Raw genomic sequence first — 13231 nt, 5'->3', positions numbered from 1 at the left:
GTATCATCACAGACCACTTAGTGTTCCTAAGTACTTACATCAACTATACGTATCCGCTGGACTTGCATATTGTATGGACAAAATCCCTATGTTTAAGCCCTCACTCCCAGTGTGTATATGCAGTTACTCAGTCATGTCTGGCTCTTTGGGACCCCAGGGACTGTAGCCTGCAGTAGGCTACAGTCCTAGGTGTAGCACAGAGGAAGGTAGGCTCCTCTGTCCATGGAATTCTCCAGGCAAGAATACTGGAGTGGGTAGCAATTTCCTCCTCCAGGTGATCTTCACAACCCAGGGATCAAACCCGTGTCTTGGGTCTCCTGTACTGGCAGGCAGATTCTTATCACTAGCACCAGCTGGGAAAGCTGAACTCCCAGAGTGACTGCATTTGGAAATAGGGCCTTTATGGAGGTAATTAAGGTTAAGTGAGGTCATAAGGATGGGGCCCTAAACCTGTAAGATGGGCCCTATAAATAAAGAAGGAAGAGACATAAGAAATTATCTCTCACTCTCTCTCTCCCCCCACATATACAGAGAAAAGGTCTTGTGAAGACACAGGAATAAAGGTGCTATCTCCAAGCCAGGAAGAGAGGTCTCACCAGAAAGTGAATTTTCTAGCACTTTGATCTTAGACTTGTTGCCTCCAGAAATGTGAAAAATTCATTTTTGTTAAACCACCCACCCTGATGTAATCTGTGTCACTTGAGCAGAATAAGATAAATATTAGAACAAGATGCCATTCAATCAATTTAGGTATTGGTCTATGATTTACAAGTTGATCATCTTTGCATGTTTAAGAAGACCAAAAAAAAAAAAGAAAGTAAAAAATAAAAGACCAAAAAAAAAAAAAAAAAAAGAAGACCATTCATGAACTCGACCCACTCCTGTCTAGTTTCCAGCCTCAACTCTCACTGTTGCTCATCATCTTTATAATTTTTGACCCTTAAGGCCAAATCGTTTGCTTTTAGGCTAAATTGTTCTGTGTTTCTGTGCCTTGGTACAACATAGTTCTTAAATCTGGACTATATATCTTGAAGAACATACAACATAGCACAGCTTGTTTTAAGTCATATATCTCCCTTCTTACTAAATGTGTGGTTGGGAAAGTTACAGCTCCTATCTTAATTTTGTCTTCTGAAAATAGAGATTACAATAGATTGTACTTCATAAGATTCTGTGTTAGTAAATTTTTTACAAAATACATTTCTCTATAAAACCTCAGTGGCTTAAGACAACAAAAATTTACCTCTTGGTCATATCACATTTCTGTCTGTGGGTCAGCTGCAGTTGTGCATGGCTCTGTTTCCATGTCTTCTCATTCTCATACCCAGTCTTAAGGGGAAGATACCCTTAAGGGTGTGACCCTTGGACACACCCATTCTCATTGCTGAGAAGAAACAAACTGAAACATGCAATTGTTCTTCAAGAGTTTGCTTGGATGGGCATAGTCAAATCTGTTTATATCTCACTGGCCAAGGCAAGTCATGTGGCTAAGCCTAAGGTGAATGGGATGGGGAAACTGGTTCCAGAAGGAGGAGACACGATACACAATAACAGGGAGGGTTGTAGAGCCCTCTTACTAGGAAAGGAAGAGCATAACTGAATAATAATACAATCTAACACAGAGATCTTATAAGGATTATTAGATATGTTACTTGCTCACTATAAATGCTAAATTACTGTCATTATTTTAAAGTCCAGATCAGACACGATGCCTTCTCAGAAGTCCTCTGGACACTTCACCTACCCACTACTCCTAAGGTGGTCAGCTATCTCCTCGAAAACTTTGCATCATACACATGCTGCTTTGCAATTCTTTTCTGTCCACGTTTTATTGCTTTCTATGACTAACAGACTCTGTCATCATTCACTGATGTAATCAATACTCGTTGAAGGGGCACTACTGTGCTGAGCATGTGGAGGTGAAATAAAGAAAGAGTCAGTCTTCAGTGATAAACTTCAGAGTCACATGGGAGCAATAAACAAGTACACAGACATTCCAAATATAACATAACAAGTACAGTAATAAGGCAGACACCTGATAATAAATATTGATTTAACCTAAATTAATCATATTCCCTCTGTGTTGAACCAATTCAACTTAAGCTTCCAGAATCAAGAGCCCCTCTTTAAGACTCTTTATATATTGTCTTATTCTTGATGCAAGCAAATGGCTCCTCATTACTTTTTGATGTCAAATATAGGCAAAAGAATCACTTGAGTCTGAAGTCAGAAGTAGAAAACCAGAATGTAAACAAGAAGCAAGACAAAAATACAAGCATCTAGCTCAGAAGGCTTACTGTGAATTCAGTGGCGCTGTAGGTGCTTACACAGACAAGAGAAGGAAGGATCATTTCCAGGAATTTCTTAGTGGCAGGTGTAACAGAGAAAATAGGATGAATGTTAAGAGAAATATCAGTGATTTTTCAAATGTACTTTTGGCAGCAAAAGCCTTTAAAAATTGATTGGAGTATAGTTGATTTAAAATGTGTTAGTTTTAGGTGTAGCAAAAACCTTTTTGAATGAATACGATAATAAATGAATAGTATATATATAACAGAAGATAAAAGCATTTCTTCCCTTGTTGGGCCTAAAGACTGAACTAAGAACATCAACCACCCTTCCATGTGGCAGCTGATGAATGACAACTGTTGGACATATACTAACTTTACATTTACCTCCATCACAGCCACCCTATGGATTAAATCACTGATGTTTGATATTTACACTTTACTGATGAGGAGAGAAGGCTCACAAATGCTTAACTAGCCCAAGTTCACATAGCAAAGAAATAATGGAGGCTAAAGCAGTACAGAGCAGTCAGAATTCAGAGTATGTACCCCTTCTCATTTCATGCCTCCCATGAGCATAGCTTGAAACCACCATTTGATAAGGAAACATGTTGAAAATGGATCAGGAAACATCAGTTCAGTTCCAGCTCCATCAACCACATACAATATAACTTTCAAAAAAGTATACCCACACTCTGGGCTTCCGCTCTCTCATCTACCAAAGGAGATTGGATCAGACCTAAGGTTCTTCACTTTTTTCTCATCTTAATATAGCAGATGAGTAAGACATGCTCATCAACAGCAGGGTCACACTATGACAGTGATGCCAGGAGAGTCAAGAGCACAAGGCTAGATCAGTCATGTGATGGGGAATTGGAAAACATACTGTTTATTATTGTGGTAAGGCTTGTTGTTCAGGAATCACTGGTCTAGAATTTCTCTAAGGCCTTCTCAGCTCTAACATTTCACAATTCTGCCATATTTTTTCAGAGTGCTTAAACTTTTAGGAAATTATAGGTGACATTACAGAGAAATTATTTCACTCTTTTCAACATTCCTTCTCTTAAACATAGATTCTCCTTGCAAGAATGCTGGAATGGGTAGCCATCCCCTTCTCTAGGGGATCTTCCCAACCCAGGGATCGAACCCAGGTTTCCTGCATTGGCAAGCAGATTCTTTACCATCTGAGCCACCAGGGAAGCCCAAACACTGATAACAATATAAATTATATTATCATGTTCCAAGTGAGCTGAGAAGATATGGTACAAGCAAAATAAATGTTTTTAAATAGACAAGTTATAAGAATATCCCAGCAAGATTGATGGACAATGGCTACTGAGAGATTTTTCTTTTAAAAAACAGGTTGAAATACACCATCTCTAGGGATTAAGTAGTTTACTAAATAGGCATAATTTCATTTTTTAGATAATATCAATATTAATTTTTTATTGAAGTGTAGTTAATTAAAATATTAGTTTCAGATGTATAGCATAGTGATTCAGTATTTTTATAGATTATATTTCATTAAAAGTTATTATAAGATAATGGCAACAATTCCCTGTGGTATATAATATATCCTTGTTGCTTATCTATTTTATACGTGATAGTTTGTATCTGCTAGTCTTGTATTCTAATTTGCCCTCCCTTTTTCCTATGCTGTTTGGTAAGCAATAGTTTGTTTTCTATATCTGTTAGTCTGTTTCTGTTTTGCAAGTACATTCATTTGTATTTTCTTTTCAAGATTCCACATATAGGTGATATCATACAGTAATAGTATTTTTCTGTCTAACATTTCACTAAGCATAATATACTTTATGTCCATCCACTTCACTGTAAATGGCAGAATTTTATTCGTAATCCATTCACCTGTTGATGGATACTTGTTGCTTCCATGTCTAGGCTATTGTAAGTAGGGCTGGCATAATCATCGGGATGCATGAATCTTTTAGAATTAGTGTTTTCACTTTTTATCTGGATACATACCCAGGAACAGAATTGCTGGATCGTATGGTAGTTCTATTGTCAGTTTTTAAAAAGAACTTCTATTGTGTTTTCCACAGTAGCTGTGCCAATTTATACAGTGTACAGGATTCTCTTTTCTCCACATTTTCTCCAACATTTGTTATTTGTAGACTTTTTGATGATAGGTGTTAGGTGATAGCTCATTGTTTTTATTTCCATTTCTGTAATAATTAGCATTAGTGAGCATCTTTTCATGTGTCTGTTAGCCATCTGCATGCCTTTGGAAAAATGTCTATTCAGGTCTTCTGTCTGTTTTTTGATTAGGGTTTTTTTTGTTTGTTTGTTTATATTGATTTATATGCACTGTTTCTATATTTTGGATATTAACCCATTGTCAGTCATATAATTTGCAAATATATTATCCCATTCTATAGGTTATCTTTTTGTTTTGTCCATGGTTTCCATTGCTGTGCAAAAGCTTTTCAGTTTGGTCAGGGCCCATTTGTTTATTATGGCTTTAATTTCCTTTGCATTGGGAGATAGATCCAAAAAAATGTTGCATGGCACTGACACAAAAAAAGACACACAGATGAATGGAACAGAATAGAAAGCCCAGAAATAAACCCATACACCTCCAGCCTATTAGTCTACAACAAAGGAGGCAAGAATGTACCATGGAGAAAAGACAGTCTCTTCAACAATGATGCCAAGAAAACTCCAGCTTGGCATATAAAACAGTTACATATAAAACAATGAGATTAAAATATTTCTGTACACCACATATAAAAATAAACTCAAAATGGATTAAAGACCTGAAACAGCAAAACTCCTGGAAGAGAACACAGGCAGAACTCCCTTTGACATAAATCATAAATTAGCATAATTTAGACCCAGACACTCGGGAGTTAATCTACCAGGTAGCTTGAGAATCATCCTCGATCTTTACGGAAAAACCCCAGGTAGTTGATGCATTCACATCCATTTAATCTTTCCTGAGGGTTTTCCAACTGTGCTAGGAGTGAAACAGATGTGCTGTTTATTTTTGCTTTGTTTTTAAATAAACTTATTTATTCGGAATAATCTTAGAGTTACAGAAAAATTGCATAGTTAGAACAAAGACCTTTCATATATCCTTTATTCAGTCTCCCTTAATGTTAGTATCTTTCATAACCTTGGTACGTATTATCAAAACTATTAAATTAACATGGGTACGTTACTATTGATTTTAATACAGACTTTCTCCAGATTTAACCAAATTTCATTTGACTTCAAAATACTGTTCTAACATATCAAGATATCCAATTTATTACATTTGCTTATTTTCATTAACCAAAGTTTAAACTTTATTCAGATTTCCTTAGATTTTCCCTAATGTCCTTCTTCTTTTCTAAAATCCCAATTAGGATATCACTTAACATTTAGTTATCACATCTCTTTAGGCTTCTTTTGGCTATGAGTTTCTTAGACTTTCCTTGTTTTTAATGACCTTGAAAATTTCAGGAGTATGGTCAGGTATTTTATAGAATACCCTTCAACTGAAATTTGTATAATGTTTTCTCATGATTAGGCCATGAGATTTTTGAGAGGAAAACTATAGTGGTAAAATATTATTTTTATCACATTGTGTCAAAGGTACATATTATCCACATGGCTTATCACTGCTGATGTTGACCTTGATCTCCATTTGACAGTTTCTCCATTACAAAGTCTTCCCTTTCTAAACTGAATTCATTGTAGAACACCTCTATACACTGCCCACACCTAGGAGCTATGTTCCACTTCCTTGAGGGTGGAGTGTCTACATATTCTATATGGAAATCTTATGCCATATGCCAAGTTTTCAAAGAAATAAAATAAAATGGAAATGCATACTTTTTAGAAAATGAGCATCTTCTGTTTCCAGCAGAATAAAATTAAATATTGGCTCAAACAGTAAAACATCTGCCTGCAGTATAGGAGACCTGGGTTCAATCCCTAGGTCAGGGAGACTCTGCAGAAGGAAATTTCTACCCACTCCAGGATTCTTGCCTGGGAAATCTCATGGACAGAGAAGCCTGGCAGGCTATAGTCCATGGGGTCACAAATTGTTGAACACAACTGAGTGACTAACACTTTTCAAAATTAAATAAGCACTTGCAAAAATATCACACTTGGGGAAGAGGCAAAATCACGGTAAGCAATAGACATATCTAATCCCTTCAGTGGGGCTTCCCAGGTGGCACTAGTGATAAAGAACCTGCCTGCCAGTGCAGAAGACAAAAGAGATGTGGGTTCGATCCTGGGTCTGGAAGATCCCCTGGAGAAGGGCATGGCAGCTCACTCGAGTATTCTTGCCGGGGGAATCACATGGAGTGAGGAGCCTGGTGGGCTATAGTCCACAAGGTTGCAAAGAGTTGGAGCAAAGAGTCGGACATGACTGAAGAGACTCAGTATGCTGGCAGTCCCTTCGGTAAGAATGGTGGCATGTTACATGCAGTCCAGGAGAAAGAAAAACCAAAACATGTGGACCGTGGGATAGGTATACTCAAGGATATTTCAATCTGTCCTACTTGGCTGAGAAGTTTGGTCAGTCCCAAGAGAATAGCTTATGTGGAAAGAACTGAGATTAAGGAGAAATCTATGGTGCCTGGTTCTATCCTAAAAGGTTTCCTGAAGGAAGAGGCTCTAAGTGATTGTGTGTGGGTGTGTGGGTGTGTATTTAAGTTCAATTCAAGCAAAGTTTCCTTAGCACTGTGTATGAGACCATGCTGCCAACTAAGTCTTTAGAGGGAAGGAGCTGTCTTTTCTATTGCTCCTTCTTAACTTTGTAAGCTATGTGAAACTGTTTTCAACTTCATTCTGAAATAAGAGTAATCTGGAGGCCAGTAATTAAAAGTCCCTTCCATTATCCTCTTTGGGTCTCAAAACAACCCAGTGAAAGGTAGAGGGTCCCTGATTTACAGTGCGGAAATTGATGATGCTTACTGCCACATGGAGGGTAGATGGGGCTGGGTGGGGACTCCAGTCCAAGGCTGGCCTTTTCTGGCACCTCTCCTTCCAGTTTACAATGTATTGACCAACAGAATGCAAGACACAGAGGCACTGTGCCCTCATTTGAGTTGGGCAAAGTTTATATTCCCAGTGAAAGAGAAGCCACATTTCCCAAAACTAAGAAAAATGCACTACTACATTCCAAAAGAATTTCCAGCAACATCTGGCTGGCACATGGTGGGCATCTACTTCTTGAGGTTTTCTACTACAGATACTGCTACTTATAATATCTTGTTAGGAAGCAACAAAGAGAATAGGGAAAAATTCAATGGAAAGGCTGGAAAGCATGCACTCCACACAGTTCTTGGAAGGAGTAAAAGAAATTATTGTAAGGCACTAAACTTGATCATTAGTATCAGTGTGAAACAGTGATTATTCATCTGCAAAACTCTGCTCTCATTTTGAAGTCTTACCTGAGGCCTCTGCACCTTCCTGATACTATAGCTGAGCATTCAATACAAACTGTGCCATGATCCTTCTCTCTGGCACATAATTTATTTCTTCTACATGTATGAGGGATATGATTTCATTCAATCATTAATTCAACATTTATTGCATATCTAGTACACCCTAAGCATTGAGGAAGGTACACGAGGTCTTCACAATTCTATGGGAACAAGTGAGTATATAGATTCATCAAATAGGAAGTCTAAGCACAGTTGTAGATGAAAATACAGAACTCACAATGCTCTTTCTGGACAGCCTTTCTCTGGTTTCTTTGAGGCGGGATTAAAAGAAAGGGAAGAAAATTTGCCTAGAAATATAAACACTTCAAAATTTGTTTCTTTCATGAAAGTTCTCTTAATGTTCATGTTTTCCAGGGAATATTGACCCCCCCCCCCTTCAGTGCATCCTGTTATTATCCTACATTTCCACTCCTGAATCAGCCATGCTTCACTGAGTATATAATCTACCTATTTGCCTCCTTCTAATGATGGCATCCTCTCAAGAAGATACTATATTATCGCTGGTACCCTGGTCATGGTCTAGAGCATCAATAGCACTCCAGAAATAATAGGTAGATGAATAGATGAATGGATGGATGAATCAGTGAAGGACTTCATCTTCATTGTCAAGAAATACTCAATTTTCAATCCTCAATCTGCAATTTTCTCCTTCTTCTTTCTCCTACAAAAGTCACTGGTTATTTTTGTTTCTATAATGAATGATTCAAGCTTACATTCATGTTTTCCATGACAAAACAAAACTCTAATACATTTTAAAGTTCTTTTTGGAAATAATTATAAATGCACATGCAGTTGTAAGAAATAGTACAGAAAGATCCTATATAATCATCACCCATGTTTCCCCACATCTGTTGGGACTATAGTACAATGACACATCCAGGAAACTGACTTAGATACAATCCACCAGCCTCTTAAGTTTTCATCAGCTTTACATGCACTTAAATACATATTTAGTTCCCTCAAAATGTATCACACTTATATGTTTGTGTGACTGCCATTGTGGTCAAGATACAGGACACTTCCATCACAAAAACCCTCATGTCTCTGCAGACTTTAGTTCTCTCCCTTAGGCGAGTCTTTTGATTCCTTCTCTTTTCATGTTTCCCAATGCTCCCATAATTTAGACCCATGGGTAGCTCATCTTGGAAATTTCTCTTGTATATTTCCCTCCATAAACCAAACACTTTAGGTAAAATTAAAAACAGGTAAAGTGTGTCATGATCCTGGATTCACACCCCTTCTTTGTCCTATAATGACATTTTTAGCACAATGATACATTTTCTGCTCTAAGAAAAGACTTTAAAATACTGATACTAAAGCATCATATCACAGAACTCAAGTCATACCTGTTTTCAACATCCGTAAGTGTTCACAGAAAATTAATGCTCATTTTTATAAAATTATAGTGCTTCATTTTTTCTCTGCTCTCTCTTTCTAGCACTGATTTCCAAACTAACTGATTAATCAACGACTTCAGTCAGATATGACAAAAAACAAAACTGACTTTACAGTATATATCTGTTCAAAATTGGACTTCACTCAAAAGACAATTGAAATTCACTTTAAAAAGTTATTCAAAAACATATATCATTTTTGGTAAAAATGCTGAAAATTTCACCTAGAACACTTTAGTTGCTCTGTATACAAGAGTATAGATAGAAAGTGGTTTTTGAGATCATATTAAGCACCTATATATAACTTTACTTTGGAATCTTTATCAATTGGGTCTAAAATCAGTTTTATGACTCATAATTTGTGTATAGTTAGGAGTAAAATATTTTAAGCTCCACTACAATTCCTTTAGTATAATTAAGTATATCTTGAGTATATTTAGAAACAATCACGCATTTATGCAACAGATATTTAGTGGGTTCTATGTGCCAGTAACTGTGAAATCACTTAGGAATAAAGACATAGTTGAGAGGGAGTTGCTATCCTCAAGGAGTTTATAATCCGGTGAAAAGAAACAGGCATGTACCTGATAATGATAATAAACCTTTGTGCATGAAAACATGAAACGATACCTAGGAGAGTGGGGATGAAAAGCAAGACGTGGGTACATCTACTTGGTGGTTATCAGGGAAGTATTCAGTAATGTGTCACAAGTTGCTTCTTGAACTGCCTAGCTACATAGCTAGGCAAATATACGACAAATACAACAAATATATCTTTAAATGAAGGATGCATGTGTGTGTCCAAAGTCACTTCAGCTGGGTCCGACTCTGTGCAACCCTATGGACTGTAGTCTACCAGGCTCCTCTGTCCATAGAATTCTGCAGACAACAGTACTGCAGTGGGTTACCATGCCCTCCTCCAGGGGATCTTCCAGACCCAGAGATCAAAACTACATATCTTATGTCTCCTGCACTGGCATGCAGGTTTTTTACCACTAATGCCACCTGGGAAGCCCAAATGAAGGATAATAATATTTAAATATTTAAATAAAATAAACATTATTTAAATCTTTATAAATTATTATTTAAATTTAAATATCTAAATAATATTGCTTAAATTTAAATAATATTTAAAAATTTAAATAATATTTAAACCCAAATTTTTTTATTTATTTGAATTTTCTTAAAACAGGGAAAATTGTTGGTTAAAATTGGAAAAAAGTAGGATATTTAATCCCCTAGGATTATGCTTTGCAAACTAATAGTAATAATAAATAAGCTAAGGCATTTATGTTTCATAATGCATTGATAATTTCCATATATTTTATCATATTTAATCATCCCAACAATTCTGTAAGTTAGATGTTGCGATTCTCTTATCAAAGAAATTTTTATCCTAGCCAGAGGTCTTTCAGCAAAAGATAGAAACAGATTTTGAAAGCAGATCTGAATTTTCCTCAAGCCTGTGCTGTCTCGCCAGTCTCATATAATGTTTCTCAATCAGGACTGTCAATGAGAATTATTTAAACTTTCAAACCTTTGAAATAGGAATGAAAATGCAATCACCCTTAGTTTCTGAGTGAAGAAAGTGAAGCAATAAATTTCAAGGGATTTACAGCTAATGAGCCCTGACAGTCTCACAAACTTATCTGCTTGATATTTTTAAAATGTACACAATAATTATAAAATTAAAGCTTCATTAACACTATATTAACATACCATATTTTATCATACTTTGTAGATTGTGAGTTGCCATTACAAACATTATCTTATCTGATCTTCACTTGGAAAAGTTGCAATCAAGAACACTTGTACTTTCTAGTAAACAGATGAATAAACAAACTCAGGAGGTAAAGTAATTTAGAGACATATATCCTGTAACTGGGCCTCAGCAGCTCAGTGGTAAAGAATCTACCTGCAATGCAGGAGATGCTGGTTCCATCCGTGGGTCAGGAATATACCTTGGAGGAGAGGAGGGCAACCCACTCCAGTATTCTTGCCTGGAGAATGCCACGGACAGAGAAGCCTGGCAGGCTAGCAGTCCATAGGGTCTAAAAAAGTAGTGACTAAGCCACCGCCACCAGGGAACAATGATAAAATGAACAAAGGCATGCTTCACTTTTTCTTTTAACTAGATATAAGGTGATTCCATGATATCCAGCAGGAGGGTAAGCTAAAAGTCAGTAACCCAAAGTCTGTTCATAAGCAGTAGCTCTTAGCTGGTAGCAAATCAGACACCTAAAGCAAACACATACAGACACACACATAAGCATGCATGCACATGCAAACACACACCCATATAATCAAGTTACTTTTACACCAAATTCTATTGTGATCAAACTCTCCAATATGTTAGGGTTCATGGTACACTCCTGAAAACTTACCTTCCTTTTTATCATGTCACTGTGAAAATAGTAGAGAAACTCGAAGTTGAGAGATTGAGTGGTAACAAAATGCTCCTACTTAATAGTTGTGTGACTTTGAAAATCTGTTATGCCACCTGAACCTCAGTTTCCTCAGCTGGAAAATGGTGCTTAATATCTACTTTGAAGGATTGTTGTAAAGAATCAAGACAATTTTTTAAAAGCACCTGGCAAAGGGTATACCTAGAGGAGGAGCTCAGGAAATCTGGTCCTTAATATGCTACAGTTCTTAGAATAGGCTTCTTCAAGGGGATAAAATAGCCAACCTTTCTCCGCAGAAGCACCTGGAAACAGTATCACCCGTTGCCCACACCAAAGGATTGCCAGTGTCCTGCTGAAGAGAGACCAGAGCTGGAAACCACTTGGAAGCTGAACCAGAAAGGATGCGCACTTGCTGTTGTGACATCATGCACCAAAAAAGTAAACCCCCACGGTCTTGCTGATGAGACCATTTGCAGCCACCACTGGCATCAGTCTGGACACATTTCTCAGGGAGAAGATGAACAGATGGTGGTATTTCTCAATTACAATCCCACGGCCATGAAACTTGGCATATTCTGGTACCGTTTTCACCCTGAAGAGAAGTGACTTTTAAGGAAATGAAATAGCAGCTGTATAAAACCCAACCAAGAGATGAAGGAGAGGGAGAAAGAACAGTGAGTGCTCGACTTGGAGAATCACTGTAGCCCTCTCCTCAGATGGGTGTTACAGAGTCATAGTGAAAGTGAAAGTCGCTCAGTCATGTCCGACTATTTGTGACCCCATGGACTGTAGCCCACCAGGCTCCTCTGTCCATGGGATTCTCCAGGACAGAGAAAATACTGGTGTGGTCTGCCATTTCCTTCTTCAGGGGATCCTCCTGATGCAGGATTGAACCTGGGTCTCCCACAATGCAGGTGGGTTCTTTATCCTCTGAGCTACCGAAGAGTCATATGTAGGTGATAAAGAGCAGAGTTAGGATGCTGGGAGAGGAAAGAAAATCTTCAGTACTTAATACATATCAATCTAGCATAAAAAAAAAAAAAATTTCAGATGCACAACTAGAATAAACCTGCCTCCCAGGCTAGGATTAGCATGAAAAATGTGATTCAAAAGTTAATCATTGTAACATTCAGAAAATAGAAGGAAGAAATGAGAACAAAATTATACTCCTAGTAAGTGACAAAAGCTAAGTGCTTTACAAGTAGTTGCCCATTTACTCTCTATCTGGTAAGTATTTCATCATCAATAACTGTGCCTTTCTTAATTTATAAAGAGGCTCAGAAGGGTGTATTACCTCCACCAAGGTTTCACTGCCTAACTCTGAATTTCTGCTATTTCAGTTGTTTGGTTCTCAAACTTGGCCATGCATCAGAATCACCTGGAAGGACGTTGAAATGCAGATTGTTGATACTACCCCAGCATTTCTGGCTCAGTAGTTCTGGAGTGAGCCCCAAAGCCTACATTTCTCACCTATTCCCCACCGATGCTGATGCTGCTGGCTCCGGGACTACATTTCTAGAACCCCCTGGTGATGCTGTAAAAGACTGAGGTTCTATGCGTAGTTGTAGGCCCTGTTCTACCCCAGATTCAACTAGTCAACATAGAAACAGACTGGAATCACGACTGGAATGATTAATCTCAGGAGAAAAGAAAAAAATCTGCTAGAGGGTGTTGGCAAGTCTTAT

General features: G+C 37.5%; 1 long non-coding RNA gene across 3 annotated transcripts in view; it reads right to left on the bottom strand.

Annotated features, from left to right (window-relative positions):
- Positions 1-12056, bottom strand: part of LOC139029959 (uncharacterized) — a 103854-nt gene extending 91798 nt beyond the window's left edge. For 2 of the 3 annotated variants that reach the window (XR_011482308.1, XR_011482311.1), the window contains exon 1: positions 11526-12056. This is a non-coding gene — a long non-coding RNA (uncharacterized lncRNA). The remainder of the gene's footprint in view (positions 1-11525) is intronic. The other variant, XR_011482310.1, reaches the window with a different exon arrangement.
- Positions 12057-13231: the final 1175 nt, after the last annotated feature.

The sequence above is a fragment of the Odocoileus virginianus genome, chromosome 2 (assembly GCF_023699985.2).
Source record: "Odocoileus virginianus isolate 20LAN1187 ecotype Illinois chromosome 2, Ovbor_1.2, whole genome shotgun sequence".
Classification (NCBI taxonomy): domain Eukaryota; kingdom Metazoa; phylum Chordata; class Mammalia; order Artiodactyla; family Cervidae; genus Odocoileus; species Odocoileus virginianus.
The sequence above is the reverse complement of the archived record's forward strand: the minus strand, read 5'-3'. Positions and strand labels throughout refer to the sequence as shown.